Source organism: Lontra canadensis, unplaced genomic scaffold (genome assembly GCF_010015895.1).
Source record: "Lontra canadensis isolate GAN:19392208 unplaced genomic scaffold, GSC_riverotter_1.0 scaffold13, whole genome shotgun sequence".
NCBI classification, from domain to species: Eukaryota; Metazoa; Chordata; class Mammalia; order Carnivora; family Mustelidae; genus Lontra; species Lontra canadensis.
In genome coordinates this window covers 26,657,698-26,677,499 of record NW_022631007.1, presented here as the reverse complement: position 1 = coordinate 26,677,499, position 19,802 = coordinate 26,657,698, and the positions used below count along the sequence as shown (strand labels likewise).

General features: G+C 37.7%; 1 non-coding gene across 1 annotated transcript; it reads left to right on the top strand.

The window, feature by feature from the left end:
- Nucleotides 1–222: 222 nt before the first annotated feature.
- LOC116867996 lies at nt 223–330 on the top strand. Its single transcript, XR_004382718.1, has one exon. It is a non-coding gene; the product is annotated as a U6 spliceosomal RNA (small nuclear RNA).
- Nucleotides 331–19,802: the final 19,472 nt, after the last annotated feature.

Here is a 19,802-nt window from a genome sequence, read left to right as displayed (position 1 = left end):
GGCCAGTTAATACTATCTCCTTAATATCTTTCAAATACATTGTCTGTATCTCTTCTCCAGTGTTCTAGTACTGAACTCTAGGTCTATCTTCTACTATCATCTTTTACCTGATATATTTCAGCATTTCTATCTAGTCTTCTCACCTCCAGACTGGCCTCCCCTTTAATTTGTTTTTCACACTGGAAGCCAGAGTAGTTTCTAATGTCAACATTAGATCATGTTGTTCTCAATTTGGCAGCACATATATTAAAGTTGGAACAATACAAAAAAAGACTAACATGGCTCCTGTGCAAGGATAACTTATAAATGTGCAAAGCATTCTTTGTGTTTTCTGTGTAGATGGGCATGCAATCTATAGAGATGTAATTTACATTATAATAACAGCACAAATGAGGGGAGAGGAGTCATAGAGGAACAAAGATTTTGCATACTATTACAATTAAATTGGTATTAATTTGAACTAGATTGTTATTAATTAAGATGTTAATTGAACCCTCATAGCAACCACTAAGAAAATGATTCAAAAAATATAGTAAGAAAGGCTCCTGGGTGGCTCAGTCAGTTAAAGCACCGACTCATAGTTTCAACTCATGTCATGATCTCATGGGTGGTGAAATCGAGCCCGGAGTTGGGCTCCATGCTCAGTGGGGGGGTCCGCTTAAAGATTCTCTCCATCTGGCTCTCCCTCCTCTCTAAAATAAGTAAATTTTTAAAAATATACATTAAGAGAAATAACAAGAAAATTAAAATAGTTCACTAGAAAATATCCTTTTAAAACAAAAATAATAATGGAGAAATGATCAAAAAAAGAAAAAAAAGGCATGTAGAAAACAAATAGGAAAATGGCAAATGTAAACATGACCTTATCAGTAATCTCATTACATGAAAAGGGATTGAATTGAAGGGCAGAAATTTTCAGAACAGATTAAAACAAAACAAAGAAAACAAAAACCTCCAAACCTAATCATATGCTGTCTATAAGAGACACACTTTAGATTCAAAGGTACAAAGAAGTCAAAAGTAAAAGTATGGGAAAAGATATACCAGGTAAACAATAATCAGAAGAGACCTAAAATGGCTACTTTAATATCAGACAAAGTAGACCTTAGGATAAAAATTATTACTATAGACTAAGAAGGACACTTGATAATAATAGAGTTAATTTGCCAAAAGATATAACTATAAGCATATATATAACAAATTCATGAAACAAAAGAGAATTGAAGAGAAAAATGGTCAATTCAACAATAATAATTGGAGATTTCAATATCTCACTTTCCAAAATGATAGAACTAGACAAAAAGTCATCAAGCAGATAGAGAACTTGAACAACACTATAATTCAACTAACAAGGACCTAAAGAACTCTCCATTCAACAACTACAGAGTACACATTCTTCTCAAGTACATGTGAAACATTTACCAGAATAGGAAATATGTTAGGCCATAAAACCAGTGTCAATAAATTTCAAAAGATTAAAATCATGTGAAGTATGCTCTCCAACCACAGTGAACGAAATTAGGAATTAAAATGGAAGGAAATGAGACAAATTTACAAATGCAAATTAAACACAATCATAAATAATCACAGGGTCAAGAAACAAATCACAAAGAAATAAGAATATACTTGAGATGAGTGAACATGAAAGCACAACATGCTAAATCTTAAGGATACAGTGAAAATAGTGCCTAGAAGGAACTTTATAGATGTAATTGCCCATATTGAAAAAGAAGAAAAAAAAAATCTCAAATGAATAACCCAACATTCCACCTTAAGGAATGAGGAAAAACAAGAGTAAACTAAATATAGAGCAAGCAGGAGGGAAATAAATGAAATAGAGAATTGAGAAACAATAGAAAAAAATCAACAAAATCAAAAGTTGCTTCATTGAAAAGATTAACAAAATCGACAAATCTTTAGCTGGCCTCATTAAGCAAATAAAAAGAGAAGACTAAAATTACTAAAATCACCAACAAAAAGACATAACTACCAACTTTATGGGGTTGGGGGGCAGGTTATAAGGAGTTGTAGACTGAATACATCCCTTAAAATTCATTTACGGAAGTCCTAACACACAGTGGATGGTGTTTAAAAATGGCACCTTAGGGAGGTATTTCAGGCTAGGTTAAATCACAAGGGTGGGGTTCTCATAAGGAGATTAGTGAAATTAGAAGAAGAAAAAGATTCTCCTCTCTGTTCCCTAACCTTCTTCCCCACCCCATCCCCATCCCAGGTGCCTACACTAAGGAATGACCAAGTGAGAACAATGAGAAGGTGGCTCTCTGTAAATTAGAAAGAGAGCTCTCACGAGGAGCCAAATTAATTGGTACTTTGATCTTGGACTTCCCAACCTCCAGAACTATGAAAAATAAATTTCTATTGTTTAAGCCACTCAGTCTGTAGCATTTTAGTATGGCCACATGAGTTAACTAAGACAGATTTTTATGAGTACTGCTATAACAAATACCTAAACCCATGAAGTACCTTTTGGAACTAGACAAGCAATAGAGGCTGAAAGAGTTTGGAGGTCCATGCCAGACATATGGATATTAAGGGAGATTCTGATAAGGGCTCAGAAGGAATAGGAGTGCTGAAGAGAAAGCTCCATCTTCTTGAAAAAGACCTAAAGAATCATGAATAGAATATTGGTAGGAATTTGGGCATTAAAGGCCATTGGTGAAATCTCAGACGGAAATCAGAAACATATTATTGGAAACTGGAAGAAAAGAGGTCCTTGTTATAAAATGGCAAAGAACTTGGCTGAATTGTTTTTGTTCTAGTGTTTTGTGGAAAATAGAACTTGGATTTATGAAATTGGATATTTAGTTTAGAAGGGTGGCTCAGTGGGTTAAACCTCTGCCTTCGGCTCAGATTGTGGTCTCAGGGTCCTGAGATCGAGACCAACATTAGGCTCTCTGCTTGGTGGGGAGCCTGCTTCTACCTCTCTCTGCCTGCCTCTCTGCCTACTTGTGATCTCGCTCTCTGTCAAATAAATAAATAAAATCTTTAAAAAATGATTTTTAATACATTTTATTTTTCTTCAAAATAAAATTTTGATACACAATGTTATATTAGTTTCAGGTGTACAGCATAGCGATTGGACAAGTCTATATGTTATGCAGTGCTCTTTACAAATGCAGCTACCATCAATCAACATACAATGCTATTACAGTATCATTGACTATAGTCTCTATGCTGTGCCTTTCATCCTTATGACTTATTCATTCCATAAGTGGAAGCCTGTAATCCCACTCTCCTTCATTCATTTTGCCCATCACCCACCCTTCTCCCCTCTGGCAACCATCAATCTGTTCTCTGTATTTATGGCTGCATTTCTGCTTTTTGTTTGTTTATTCATTTTTTTTTAGATTCCATGTACAAGTGAAATAAAATGTATTTGCCTTTCTCTGACTTATTTCAGTTAGCATAATAACCTCTAGATCCATCCATGTTGTTGCAAATGGCAAGATCGCATTCTTTTTTATGGCTGGATAATATTCCATTATTTAAATATACCACTTCTTCTTTATCCATTCATCTACTGATGGGCACCTGGGTTGCTTCCATATTTTGGCTATTGTAAAGAATGTTACGGTAAATATAGGGATGCATATATCTTTTTTAATTGGTGTTTTTATTTTCTTTGGGTAAATACCCAGTGATGGAGTTACTGGATCAAATGGTATTTCCATTTTTGAGGAATCTCCATACTGTTTTCCACAGTGGCTACAGCAGTTTTCATTTCCAGCAGTGCAAGAGTGTCCTTTCTTCTCCGTGTCCTTGTCAACACTTGTTATTTCTTTTTTTTTTTAAATTTCTGTGTACGTATGAAACATCTTATGATTTTATTTTATTTTATTTTTTAAAGATTTTATTTATTCATTTGAGAGAGAGAAAGTGAGAGAGAGAATGAGAGGGGAGAAGGTCAGAGGGAGAAGCAGACTCCCCATGGAGCTTGGAGCCTGATGCGGGACTTGATTCCGGGACTCCGAGATCATGACCTGAGCTGAAGGCAGTGGCTTAACCAGCTGAGCCACCCAGGCACCCCAACACCTGTTATTTCTTGTCTTTTTTGGTTCTAGGCATTCTGACAGGTGTCAGGTGGTGATATCTCATCATGGTTTTGATTTGCATTTCCCCGATGATGAGTGATGTTGAGTAAATTTTCATGTATCTGCTGGCCATCTGATGTTTTCTGGAAAAAATGTCTATTCAAGTCCTCTGCCCATTTTAAGCTGGATTATTTGGGATTTTTTTTTTTTTTTTGGTGTTGTGTTATATATGTTCTTTATACATTTTAGATAATAATAACCCTTTATCAGATATATCATTTGCAAATATCTTCTCCTATTCGGTAGGTAGCCTTTTGTTTTGTTGATGGTTTTCTTTGCCATGTGAAAACTTTTTAGTTTGGTATAGTCCCAATAGTTAATTTTTGTTTTTGTTTCTCTTGCCTGAGGAGACATGTCTAGAAAAATGTTGCTAAGGCCAATGTCAAAGAAATTACTTGCCCATGTTTTCTTCTAGGATTTTTATGGTTTCTTGTCTCACATGTAGGTCTTTGATCCATTTTGAGTTTATTTTTGTATATGGTGTGAGAAAGTGGTCCAGTTTCATTCTTGTACATGTAGCTTTCCAGTTTTTCCAACACCATTTATGGAAGAGACTGTCTTTTCTGCATATTCTTACCTCTTTTGTCACAGATTAATTGGCCATATAATTGTGGGTTTATTTCTGAACTCTCTATTCTGTTTCATTGATTTATGTGTCTATTTTTGTGCAAGTACCACACTGTTTTGGTTTCTACAACTTTGTAGTATGTCTTGAAATCTGGAATTAGCTGAAAAGATTTCTAAGCAAAGTTTTGAAGGAGTGTTATGCTTCCTCCTGACTGCTCATATTAAAATACAAGAAAGAAATGAATTGAAGAATAAATTATTAAGCAAAAAGGAATCCGAATTTGGAGATTTGAAAAATTCTCCCCCATCCATATTACAAAAAATTAGAACACATTTATTAAAGAGAACACCATGGGTTCTGGCTGGACTATCTCTTGATAAAGGGTTTGTGGGATTATGTAAGCAGAGGTATTGCCAGTTTGAACTGAGGGAAATGGAAGTGAGACAAAACGAAGAAAGTCTGTGAGACTTTATGAAATTAACAGGACTGGAAGACCTAAAGGTGATTCAGAGATCATCAGAGCCATTGCCTTGGTTTCAACAGAGAAGATGGCCTCTGACAAAGGCCTTGGGACTGGAATCATCATGCAGAGCTCTGGGCCAGGGCTACCCTGAAGTGTCTTGGGGGCAAGACCTCTACCTGGCAATCTTTGGGGCACAATCCCTGTCCAACAAAGGCTCAGAGGCAAGATCTCTGCTCAGTGGTCCTAAAGGCTGAGCATCGAACCAAAGACAGTCCTCTCAAGCCTTAATGGAACTCACCTCTAGGTTTTAGATTTCCGTGGGACCCATTACCCTTTCCTTATTTCCTATTTCTTGCCTTTGGAACAGGGATTTCTATCCTGTGCCTGCCCCACTATTGTATTTTGGAAGCACATAATTTGTCTGGTGTAACAGGTTTACAGCTGGAGAGGATTTGTCTCAGGATGAATTATACCTCGAGTTTCACTCTATCTGATTTAGATGTTTAAATGAGACTTTGGCCTTTAGAGTTGATGCTGGAGTAAGTTAAGATGTTTAGGGTTGTTGGGATACATAAAATATATTTTGCCTGTGAGAAAAACATGAATTTGATGGAGCCCAGAGTGGAATATTAAGGACTAAATGTTTGTGTTCCCCCTTCCCAAAATATCACCTGTATATGGAGATGGGGCCTTTGGAAGGTAATTAGGATTAGGTTAAGACATGAGGATGGAGAGCACCTGGATGGCTCAGTCAAGCATCTACCTTAGGCTCAGGTCATGATCCCAGGGTCCTGGGATGGAGCCCCACATCAGACTCCCTGCTTAGAAGAAAGCCCTCTTCTCCCTCTCCCACTCCCCCTGCTTGTGTTCCCTCACTCACTCTCTCTCTCTCTGTCAATTAAATAAATAAATAAAATCTTAAAAAAAAAAAAAGACATGAGGATGGGATTCTTATGAAGGGATTAATGACCATAGAAGAAGAGGAAGAGTTAGATATCTCTCTCCGTCTGTCTGTCTCTCGACATGTGCATGCACTGAAGAAAGACTGTGTGACAACATAATGGGAAGGTGGCTGTTTATACACCAGGAAGAGAGCTCTTACCAGGATCCAAATCAACCAGCACCTTGGACTTGACAGCCTCGAAACTGTGAAATAAATTTCTGCTCTTTAAACCAGCACCATAGACAGTATTTTGGCATGGCAGCCTGAGATACCTAAGACATAATGCATACAGTGAACAATTATAGGCCAACAAAGTAGATAACCTAAATGAAATGGACAGATTCCTAGAAACATAGAAACAAACAAAGTTTGGGGGGGCTTTTAATGATTATATTTTTATTTATTTTATTTTATTTATTTATTTTATTTTATTTTTTCAGTGTTCCAAGATTCATTGTTTATACACCACACCCAGTGCTCTACGCAATATGTGCCCTCCTTAATTAATATCCACTACCAGGCTCACTCATTCTCCCTCTCCTCTAAAATCCTCAGTTTGGAAACAAAGTTGATCGATGAAGAAATAGAGAATTTGAAGAGGCATGTAGTAAGTAAATAGCTTAAGTTAGTAAGCAACAAACTCCCAGCAAAGAAAAGCCCAGGACTTCATGGCCTCACTGGTAAATTCTACCAAATATTTAGAGAATTAATACCATTCTCAATAAGCTTTTGCAGATATTAAGAGAGGCCAGTATTTTGAGGCTAGGATTTGCCTGATATTAAAGCAAGACAAAGACATCAGAAGAAAAGAAAACTTCAGATCAGTATCCTTATAAATACAGAATCAAAACTCCTCAACCAGATAGTGGTAAACTAAATTTGGCAAAACATATAAAAAGATTTTATACCTTACCAAGTGAGATTTATTGTGGGAGTACAAGATTATTTCAACATATGAAAATCAATCTGTATAATGTAATATAGAATAATAAGAATAGAATATAGGGAAAAAATCTTATGTGATCATCTCCACAGATGCAGAAAAAGCATTTTATAAAATCCAACACCTTTTCACGACAAAATACACTTAGGAAATTAGGAATGGAATGGAACTTTCCAATCTAATAAAAGGCATCTACAAAAACTCCACACAGCTAACATCATACTTGAGGATGAAAGGCTGAAAGTTTCTCCAACAAAGTGCCAGGAAGAAAACAATCACCCTCCAGTCTGACATTACTTTATAATTCTAAAATTATGTATTACAGCTAAAAATATCTTTTATATGGTCTGACCCAATTTTTACTCTTTTTGTTGTTGTTGTTAAGATTTTATTTATTATTTATTTGAGAGAAAGAAAGAGAGAGAGAGCATGTGTGGGCAGCAGGGAGAGAGAGAGAACCAGACTACCCACTAAGCAGGGAGCCTGCTTGATCTGAGGACCCTGGGACCATGAGCTAACCTGAAGACAGATGCCTAACTAACTGAGGCATCTAGGCGCTCCAATTTTTATTCTTTTTTTTTTTTTTTGAGATTTTATTTATTTATTTGTCAGAGAAAGAGAGTGTACAAGCAGGGTGAGTGGCAGGCAGAGGGAGAAACAGGCTACCCGCTGAGCAGAGAACCCAATGCGGGACTCTAACCCAGGACCCTGGGATCGTGACCTGAGCCAAAGGCAGACACTTGACTGAGCCACCCAGGCATCCCCCCAGTTTTTATTTTTTAAAAAAGTACATATGATGCACAAAAATGAGTTTGGAAATCTATGCACCAAGATGATGGCGGTGGTAATCTTGGGATGGTGGCAGTGTCAGTAACCTTTCTACATATATTTTTTGTTGTTTTTTTAATAATGACATCATTGCATATAATTCACATACCATACACTTTACCAATTTAAACTGTACAATTCAGTGGTTTTTAGTATACTTGTTTAGGCGTCACCACTATCCCATTCCAGAACATTTTCATCATTCCTAAAAGAAACCTAATATCTATTGGAAGTCACATAATTTTTCCCTCTCCCAGCCCTGGACAGCCACTAATCTACTTTCTGTTTGTATGGATTTGCTTTTCCTGGACATATACCATACAATAGTATCATATGGTATTTGGCTTTTGTGTCTGGATTCTTTTCACCTAGCATAATGTTTTCAAATTTCATCCATGTTGTAGCATGTATCAGCACCTTTTTCATGGCTGAATTATATTCCATTGTATGGCTATACCACCTTCTGTGGTATACCATCCATCAACTGATGGACATTTGCGTTGTTTCTATATCTTGGCTATTATTAGTAATGTGGCTATGAACATTCAACTGCACCTTTTTTTAAAGATTTATTTATTTATTTTAGAGAGAGAGGGAGGATGTGGGGGAGGGGTAGAGGAAAAAAGAGTCCTAAGCAGAGTCCGCACTAAGTGTGGAGCCAATGTTGGGCTCAATCTCACAACTCTGAGATCATGATCTGAGCTGAAACCAGGAGGTGATCGCTTAACAACTGCTCTACCAAGGCACCTGGCAAGCACAAGTTTTTGTACAGATACGTGTTTTCATTTCTCTTGGATATATATTAAGTGTGTGTTTAAGACTGCAAGACACTGCCAAACAATCTCCAAAGTATTTGTATATTTTACATTCCAATCAGCAATGTATGCAAGTTCTATCTCACCAACATTTGGTTTAGTTAATCCTTAAAAATGTGAACTCCTCTAATGGATGTGTAACAGCATCTCATAGTTTAAATTTGCATTTCTCTGATGACTAATGATGTTGAGTGCCTTTATATGTACTTACTGGCTACAAGTGTATTGTCTTTTCTAAAGGGTCTTTTCAAGAGCTTCGTCCATTTGAAAAGTTAAACCATATTTCTTTTGATGCTGATTTGTAATTTTTTATATTCTGAATACAAAGAGTTATGAATGTTTTCTACCAGCCTGTGGCTTGCCTTTTCATGTTCCAACTTTGAGTCCAACTCTATTACACTTCATACATTGGGCAGGACTTAAATATTATCATCTGTCCCCAATCCCCACTTCCTGTGAAACCATTGAAAGTGAAAACCATTGAAAGGCCATCAGGGTTTGGCACATATGTCCAAGGAAAAGCCATGCCTAGTACTTCCTCACTTTGTAGGAGATCTATGTTCACTTCACTTATTAGCTTCTTAGAATTTTTACTTCTTGGCGGCTCAGTGATGTATCTGGAAGATTTTGTTTCTTTCATTCTTTGCGTTTTACATTTTGCATGACAGTATTATTACTTTCAGTGGGAGGATCATAGCGTCCTTTGCAACCAGCACTAGCCATGGGACATAGTTCTGGCCAATAGGACAGAAAAGGAAGTCTACTAGTCATGATCCTTTCCTCCTCCTTCCCCTTTTCTGCTTTGAATACATATATAAAACCCAGAAGAGCTGTGGTGATCTTTAATTTATGAAGTTATTAAAAAAAAAAACAACCAGATTTGCCAAATGGCAAAATGGAAGGAAAATAGGAACCATAGACAATGACAACATTGTGAGCTGTGGCACCAAACCTAGGTGATCTAACTCTAAACTTTTTAGTTAAAAAAAAAAAAAAAGTTTGTTTACACTGGCGTTAGCTGCATTTTTTGTTACTTGCCATCAAATTTAGCTATTTTTAGAAATATAACATTATACATTCATTCATCCATCCCATCAATAAATAGGAATTAAACACATACTGATGCCAGATAGTGCTTATAGCAGAATTTCTCAATAAGCATGATATCACTCTCTGAGGGCATTATAAACATTTGTTGCAAGGTTTTTATAATATCAAAATAACTGGGAACTACTAGTATTTAGTGGGCTGGTACTGGCATTTTTAAAGCCAGTACCAACATTTCTTAAAGCGCCTGGCATAGTCCCATGGAGTAAGGGTTGTCTCATATCCTGCATGCTTTTTGACATCCACCAAGACATGTATTTAGGTGAAAGTGGGTTTTTAATTATCTGAACTTAGAACCTAACTCAATTCTACAAATAAGTGCCAAGTATTTCCTGCACATGTTTAATAGACTTCAATTTTCTAGGAATATTGTGTTAGAAATTTACCATAAATTATTCAACATTTAGGAAAATCACATCATGAGTAACAATGCTGGACATAGTTTTTGAGTCTCTAGTACAGCACACTTCTGTCAGTCTACATTTATAGCGGTCTCACTACAGTGACTCTAAATATAGATGCGAACCTCTGACTATGTTATTATGTCTGCTCGTCATACCTGGACATTTGCATATTGTAGTAATATAAGCAACCTTTTATATTTATAATTAGGCACTGTGTTGCTTTTTTTTGAAATATATACATATATAGGTTATGTTTATTTAAACATTTATTTAATCTATGTTTTAAATGAAAGAATGATAAGCAGTTCATGAAATAATAAATAATAATAAATAATAGTATTTAATTATATATAATATATAATTATATATAAATATATAATAAATATATCTAATTATTTAATTATTATTTAAATAATAAATAATAATAATAAATAATAAAAAAGGGAGTTGGACTTTGATAGAATTAAGTTACTGGTTTTCTTCCTGATTCAGTTTTTGAAGGTTATTTGTTTCTAGGAATGTATTTATTTTTTCTAGGTTGTCCAATTTGTTGACCTATAATGTTCCATAATATTCTCTTATAATCCTTCATATTCCTGTGATGTCAGCTATTTCTCCTCCTTTTCTGGTTTTATTTGAGTCTTCTTTCTCCCTCTTTCTCTCTCTCTCTATAATAACTCTGGCTAAAAGGTTACCAATTTTGTTGATCTTTTCAAAAAGCCAGCTCCTAGTTTCATTGATCTGTTCTACTGGATTTTTTAAGTTTTTATTTCATTTACTTCTGCCTTCATCTTTATTATTTCCTTCCTTGCACTGACTTTGGGTTTTGTTTGTTCTTTTTCCAACTCCTTTAGGTGTAAGGCTAGGTTGTTTATTTGAGATTGTTTTTGTTTCTGGAGGCAGGCCTTTTTGTATTAATCTTCCCTTTTGGAACAGCTTTTGCTGCATCCCAAAGATTTTGGACCAATGCATTTTCATTTTCATTCATCTCATGTACTTTTTAAATTTCCTCTTTGACTTCTTGGTTGACTCATTCATTGTGAAGTAGCATGTTTATTTAGCCTCACGTATTTGTGCTCTTTCCGGATTTTTTTTTTTTTTGTGATTGATTTCTAGTTTCATACAGTTGTGATCAGAAAAGATGCATGATATGATTTCAATCTTTTTGAATTTGTTGAGATTTGTTTCATGGCCTAACATGTGATCTACTCTAGAGAATGTTCCATATGCGCTTGAAAAGAAAATGTATCCCACTGTTTTGGGATGGAATTTTCTGAATATATCTGTTAGATTCCTCTGGTCCAATGTGTCATTCAAAGTCACTGTTTCCAGGGTTCCTGGGTGGCTCAGTCAGTTAAGTGTCTGACTCTGGATTTTGGCTCAGGTCATGATCTCGGGGTTGTGAGACGGAGCCCTGAGTCAGGCCCTCCACTGAGCATGGAGACTGCTTGAGATTCTGTCTCCTTTTCTTCCCCTCATCAGGCCCAGCTTGTACTCTCTCTCTCTCAAAAAATTAAAATAAAAATTAAATTAAATTAAAATAATTTTTAAGGAAAGATGAAGTCATTGTTTCCTTGTTGATTTTCTGTCTGGATGATCTATCCATTGTTGGTAGAATGTTAAAATCCCCTACTATTATTATATTACTATTAGTTTCTTCCTTTATATCTGTTAATAGTTACTTTATGTATTTGAGTGCTCCCATGTTGGGTACATAAATACTTAAAATTGTTAGGTTGTTATTATATGGTTATAGTCCTCTTTTCAAATTTATTTTTATTCTTAAAACTTTAATTCCAGTATAGTTAACATACAGTGTTATATTAGCTTCAGGTGTACATGATAGTGATTCAATAAGTCCATACATCACCCAGAGCTCATCACAAGTGCCCTTTTAATCCCCATCACCTATTTCACCCATCCCCCTACCACCTCCCCTCTGGTAATCCTGTTTGTTCTCTATAGTTAAGAATCTGTTTCTTGGTGTCTCTCTTTCCTTTTTTTCCTTTGTTCACTTATTTTGTTTCTTAAAAGCCATAAAAGAGTGAAATCATATGTATTTGTCTTACTCTGACTTATGTTGCTTACCACTATACTCTTAAGGTCCTTCCATGCTGTGGCAAATGGCAAGATTTCATTCTTTTTTATGGCTGAATAACATCTCATTATGTATATATACCACATCTTTATTCATTCATCTGTTGATGGACATTTGAACTGCATCCATAATTTGACTATTGTAAATAATGCTTCAATAAACATAGGGGTACATGTATCCCTTTGAATAGTGTTTTGTATTTTGGGGGGTAAATACCCAGTAGTGTGATAACTAGATGGTAGAATAGTTCTATTTTTTTTTTTTTAGATTTATTTATTTATTTGAGAGAGAGAGTGTGTGTGTGTGTGTGTTGGGAGGGGCAGAGGGGGAAAGAGAGAGAGAGAGAAACTCCAGCAGACATCTCACTGAGCTTGGAGCCAAATGCTGGGCTCAATCTCAAGACTGTGAAATCACGACTTGAGCCAAAACCAAGATTCAGACACTTAACCAGAGGGCCCCCAGAGACTCTAGGTAGTTCTATTTTAACTTTTTTGAAGAACCTCTGACAGTTTTTCACAGTGGCTGCACTAGTTGCTTTCCTACCAATAGTTCAAGAGGATTCCTTTTTTCTCTACATCCTTACCAATACTTGCCGTTTCCTCTGTTTTTGATTTTAGTCATTCTGACAGATGTAAGGTGATATCTCATTGTGGTTTTGATTTGCATTTCCTGATGATGAGTGATGTTGAGCATCTCTTCATGTATCTATTGCCCATCCGGATGTCTTCTTTGGAGAAATGTCTGTTCATATATGGTTATATTCCTGAATCAAGAAGAAATAGAAAATTTGAACAGACTGATTACTAGCAATGATGTTTAACCAGTAATCAAAAAAACCCCAAAGTCCAAGCCAGATGGCTGCGTAGGTGAATTCTACCAGATAATTAAAGAAGAGTTGATACCTTTTCTTCTCAGACTATTCTAAAAAATAGAAAGGAAGATTCCAAATCCATTCTATAAGACCAGCATTACTCTGATACTAAAACCAGATAAAAACACTACAAGAAAATTCTTCTCTGGCAAGTGAAACAAAAGCAAAATTAAGCTATTGGGACTACACCAAAGTAAAAAGCTTTTGCATAGCAAAGGAAACTATCAGTAAAACAAAGAAGGAACCTAATAAATAGAAGATATTTGCAAATGATATGTCTAACAAGGGGCTAATATCCATAATGTATAAAGAACTTATGCAACTCAATACCAAAAAAAAAAATAAAATCCAATTTAAAAATGGACAGAGGACAGGAGTAGACATTTTTCCAAAAAAGACATACAGATGGCTAATTAAAAATGGAAATACCGTATGATCCAATAACTCCACCACTGGGTATTTACCCAAATAAAATGAAAACACCAATTCAGAAAGGCATATGCACCCCTCTGTTTATTGTGGCATTATTTATAATAGCCAAGATATAGAAGCAACCCAGGTGTTCATCTGTAGATGAATGGATAAAGAATATATGATATATATTATATATATGATGGAATATCACTCATCCATAAAAAGGCATGAGATCATGCCATTTGAGACAACATAAATGGATCTAGAGAACATAATGCTAGGTGAAGTAAGTGAGAAAAAGAAAAATACCATATGATTTCAATTATATGTAGAATTTAAGAAAAAAAACAAAGAAAAAAGACAAAATCACACTCTAAATATAGAGAACAAATTAGTGGCTGCTGGGGGGGAATGAGTGAAATAGGTGGAGGAGATGAAGAGTACGCTTAGATGATAAGCACTAATGTATACAATTGTTGAATCACTATATTATACTCTTAAAAGAAATAATTACTGGTTTTAATAATCCCATACGTATAAGAAATTGTTAAATGGTATTTAACATTTTTTTTACTAAGATGAATATAAAATGTCTGAAGACAAAGGAAACTCCTGGTTGTTTGGAATACTTGACCCTCACCAAGGATTCTCTGCCAGTAGATTTTAAGATTTATTTATTTATTTTAGAGGAGGGGGAGGGGCAGAAGGACAGAGAGAGAGAAAATCTCAAGCAGACTCCCCACTGAACAGGGAACCCAACATGGGTACTCAGGGCTCAATCTTACAACCCTGAAATCATGATCTGAGCTGAAATCCAGAGTCAGCTGCTTAACCAACTGAGCCACCCAGAAGTCCCCGCCAGTAGATTTTAAGTATCTGGGTTTATGACCTGTGGCCATTTGATTCTGATCACTTGGAAGTTCCTGCCCCTCTACCAGCTAGCCCCATTCCTGGTGTCTCCTGGGGAGGGTTGTGAAACAATCTTTCCAAGAGTCTGGATTTATTTCTACTGAAGTGTGACATCTTTCCTTTGAAGGGAAGAAAACAAGTAAGGAGGACTTCCTGACATACAGATAGCAAAAGATTAACAGAAGTGTGACTTGTCTAAGATCGTGCAAAACTGAGCAAGCATTAACAGCAAAATGCAAATCCAAATTTTCTGACTCCTGAGGCCAAATAAGTTTTAATCCACTCATGTATGTTTTATATGTTGGGGAAAAAAAGGGATGGGAGATGTGAATTTCTGTATATGGCCAGAAAGACCTCTCTCTTTGAGCTTAATAGCTTTAAAAAAAAAAAAAAAGTGGCTTACATTTACCATTGAATCTTCTTTTTCAAGTAATTTTACATGCATGATTTCTTTTGAGCCTCACAACAATCCCATTATTCCACTCTATAAGTGAGAAGAAGGAAGGAAGGAAAATGTCAAAAGTCACAAAACTATTGACAAGGTGGGGACTCAGCTCCCTGAAGTTCAAGCCAAACTTCTTTAATACAGCAAAATATTTATGAAGAGAGTCCATGTTCACCTCTTATTATGGCTTTAAAGACATATTTATTTATACTAGAGAGAGAGGGGAGAGGAAGCAAGCAGTAGGGAGGGGCAGAGGGAGAGAGAGTCTCAAGAAGAGTCCCTGTTGAGCGCAGAGCCTGATGCAGGGCTCAGTCTCAGGCCCATGAGATCATGACCTGAGCTAAAATCAAGAGTCAGATGCTTAACTGAGCCATCCAGGCACTCCCACCTCTTATTATAACAGGCTTATTCCTCATTAGCCCATTACAATTGGTTTCCTATGACTTTGTCATCATCCCCACTCTTTTACCCCCTCATCTCTTGTACTTGGTATGTGAAGCTTTCTTCTCTTATATGGAGATCTTTCCATCTAGAACTACTAGACAAATTTTATTTAAGCAAATTATCAGAATCAGATGAGAGATTTCAAATACAATGGGACTCTTGGACTACCCTAAGTCTTGAGCAAATGTCTGAAAGACACCATACTTCAGTTCATCATAGCTTTCTATCTCTGATTATTTGTACCTTATAAATATCCACAAGATGGTTATAAAATCCCAGGTATTAATTGAACCCAATAAAGTTATCCGAAATTTTAGGTGGAGGGTAAAGAGAAACAGAAACAGGTCTGGTTTGATGGGGAATCCAACAGGCCTTTGGCCATGTGGACTCTTTCCTGTTTTGCTTGGAGCAGTGGTTGAAAGCTAACGTACAAAAAGTTGCAGAGGATGTAGGGGTGAAAGACAAGGCGAAAAGTAGGAAGCTGAAGAGAACAAGAATATAGGTATTCTACATTTTGTAATTAAGAATGCAAAGGGGAATGCTCAAATGATATTGCTGTAAAATAATAATAGCACCCAGCAAATGGGATAATTCTGGCTGTACAGGACAAAAAAACTCAACCAATGGTGACGACGATTAGGACAGTCCTTCCTCAATTAAGAGCAGTATGGAAGTAGGTGGTCCCTATCTGGTCTGGAAGCCCATGGTGAAGTCAATGGTCTGGCTTTTCCCATCTTTCTTCCGGGCCATCCTCAGCATATCAGCCGAGTCTCCCATTGTGGTCCTAGAATGGCTGCTGGAACTCCAAGCATACCAGTCTCACACATCGACTTTGAGCAGTATCTAAATAGGAGAGGAGTAGGAGTGGGCCAAAGAATTTCCTTTCATGGTTTTCTCCTAAGAGGATAGTCTTTTCCTAAAGTTCTCAACAGAGCAGAATTTGATGACATGCCTCTAAACCAATTATAGTCAAAGAGAAATGGAATAGTCAGGATGGTTTAAACCAATCATATATAATTCATGCCCTGGGATTAGACATATGATTGCAAGAAAGAAGGTAAGAAGACCAACAGGTGAACAAACATCAGAGTCTGTCATGTAAATGAAAACACACACACACGTTTACATATGCCCACATAAGTATGCACATGCACAGACTTGCAAATATCGGTATAGTAATATTTTATATATCACCCTCAATCTCAATATTCTTCTAAAAAAATCTTAGTATTTTTGTAGATTTTTGTTTCTGTTTCAGTATATACAGGGCCATCTCTCTCTCTCTCTCTTTTCAAAGTTACTGTGGACTATTTCATAGTATGAATGTGTCATTGTTTATGTAGTTACTCCCTAACTGGTGGGCATTTGTGTTACCATTCCCTTCTTAAACCTCCCCAACTTGGACACTCCTTGTCCCTGGTCTCGATGACTGGATGAGCCAGGCAAGTCAAGTTCATACCAACTGTGAATCCTTTATTGGTTCAGTTCAGTTCAAATGCACACACTGAAAAAACATGGAATGAATAATGACTCTTGCAGGTATCGGACTTCACACAAGGAATACAAAGATTAGTAAAATACCGTCTCTGGAATCAAATAGCTTACAGTCTAACAGGAATGCATCTCTCTAAATAACTAAGCATTTGGATAGAGGCAATGCACAGTGTGAAGGGCATTTGGAAGAGGAGCATTTAGGCCGAACTGGGGATGTAGAACAGGCTTCCTAAAAAAAAAAAAAAAGACAGCTGAGTCTTGAAGGTGAGTCACTATTAGTCAAATCAAGACAAGTGGAAAGGAATTCTAGACAGCATACAGGTTCCCTAAGCCTGGGGCTTCTCAGCTGTGACAGACTCTCTTCACGCACAGCTCCCCCTCTGTGTCGGCCCCACCGGGGCTGAGAGACAGGACAACTGATGCGGACATCACGCTCCGGCTGCTTGCAATGCGGGAACTTCTTCAAGTGTGTTCTTCTCTATGCCAGACCCAGGAGTTCCCTGGCCTCTGTGAGCAGTGGGGAAACTGTGGCAGACTAGTGTCTTCATTCGCAAACAGCATAAACTCTCTGACGCTTCAGGATTGCTAACAAAACGTGCTCTCTAGGACAACACGGTCTTTTATGATCATCTTGTTCTTTTCCCGCCCCAGCTTTGGAGGCAGCCGAGTCTCCCGTGACTCTTAGTTCCGAGAGTGGAAAATGGTATCTTCCATGATCCGGGTCCTATGATCGAGGCCCACATCCGGGTCTCTGCTCAGCGGGGAGCCTGCTTCTCCCAGTCCCTCTGCCTGTTGCTCCACCTGCTTGTATTCTCTGTCAAATAAATTAATAAAATCTTTAAAAAAAATAAAAATAAAAACCACATTTGAGTGCTCAATGTTCTCTTTAATATTAGCATGCCACTGCTCCCAGTCCCTCTCAGTAGACACAGCTAGCTACAAAGTCACGCATGCGCACACACACACACACGCACACACAGTTGCATCTGTATTTTTTATTTCTATATCTATATGTTAAAAACCAAAGACTTCACATTAGTGCGTGCCCTAATCCAAGATCAAGCATGTATTCTGATTTTCTCCTTTCCTGTGTTTATACTTACCCTTTCCAACAGTGAGAACCCTGGCTTCCACTCTTTTTTAAATATTGACTAGTTTGGAGTCTCCTTGAGCTTTGCTGCCCGAGCTCTGCTGCTCCCTGCGGCCAGGCCCAAGAGCTAGGGCAACCCTCCACGGTCCCAGGCCAGGCAGCAAACGGATCCGGTGACTGCGGGAGACACAGAAGGCACAGGAGCCGCCGCAAGGCTTCCCCTCTGGCAGAACCAGGCTCCGGAACAACCTTGAACTTGCTTCTTTACGGGCGCTGCTACAGCTACTTGTAGCGGGTTGCCTGAAGCTGCCCGAGGTGGGTCCTAGAGTTTGTCTCCCAGGGTGTGCTGGGCTGCAGCGGCCTGAGTTCTACAAGCAGGAGATGGAGTGTGTGTCACAGCTTTTAGAAGAAAACACATCATCGCCTCACAGGGAGAGGCCTTAGGAAGTACTGCTAACCATCTGCACTGTCCCCAAAATAAAAAATCTTGGATTCACATGAGACACACCAAGCTAGATCTAGGTCATCACCTCTATAACCATTAGAGAGCCAACCCTATGAGTGACCGCAAACTCAGGATTTCCAGAACCTACTCGGCCTCCAGAAGCAGATGACACCATGAAGTAGGTGGCTTTATCCAAGATCTTGAAGCAAGAATGTTGTCTTCCTTTATCTTCCCTTGAAACCTCTCTTCCTGACCTGGAAAATTCTCTGACCTAGAAATATTTTTAAAAACCATTCTTCTTTTATTTACACTAATGAATTAATTAACATGTACTTGCTTGACTAAGTCCCTCGTGTACTCCTCTGATTTGTGCTGTCATTCTCACTTCCACATATCTGCTTTCCTCACCTGGATCAGTTTTTACATCCCATTCCACAGTGGTGCCACTTTGAGGATACCCTCCTCACATCTTCAGAATAGGGGTTAAGGATGGCATTATAGGCTGAGCTCCACTGAAACAAACTCTGAGGTCAAGTTTAATGTGAAGGATTGCTGTTAAAAATCAGCATTCACTGGGCACCTGCGTGGCTCAGTTATTAAGGGTCTGCCTTCGGCTCAGGTCATGATCCCAGGGTCCTGGGATCGAGCCCCGCATAGGGCTCCCTGCTCAGCCGGAAGCCTGCTTCTCTCTCTTTAACTCCCCCTGCTTGTGTTCCCTCTCTCACTGTCTCTCTCTCTTTCAAATACATAAATAAAATCTTTTTTTAAAAAATCAGCATTCATGGAAAGAAAGGGAAGGAAGAATGATTGAACAGAGAGAGAAGATGAACTATAATGTGGTTCTAGCAAAGTTTAAACCATCTGCACTGGGAGTTCTGGAATGTATACCTAGCTAATCAGAATTGTTCCACAGTAACCCCCCAAGTGACCAGGCCTTTGCACCTTCATGTGACAAGTCATCAGATATAGGATACCCTGGAAAGGTATCCTGGAACACATCTGGAACACACCTGGAAAGCGTGTGTTCTTGAGCAAGGTAGCCAAGATAGAGTCTGAAGGAGCTCACAGATGGAACAGCAAGTCTTTCCATGAAGGGGATCATTGTAGCTCACGTCCATATCCACTCCAGTCCCCTCTTGGTGTCACTCGGAACCATTTCTTCAGGTACATACATATATAGTTGGAGAGTTATTATTCTAAGATTCTAATGTCCCCCTCTTTCCAAAAGAAGCTTAGAAGTAAAGGGTTAGTGGGACTAACTGTAGACCCTACCAGTAGAACTGGTCTTAAGACTGTGATAGTCATCGTCTTTACCCATTCTAGATTCCTATTACCTCAGCACTACTTCTGCTGATTTTGGTGAATTATCTAATGGTGGTATCCATACTACCACACCTGAGGGTGATGAT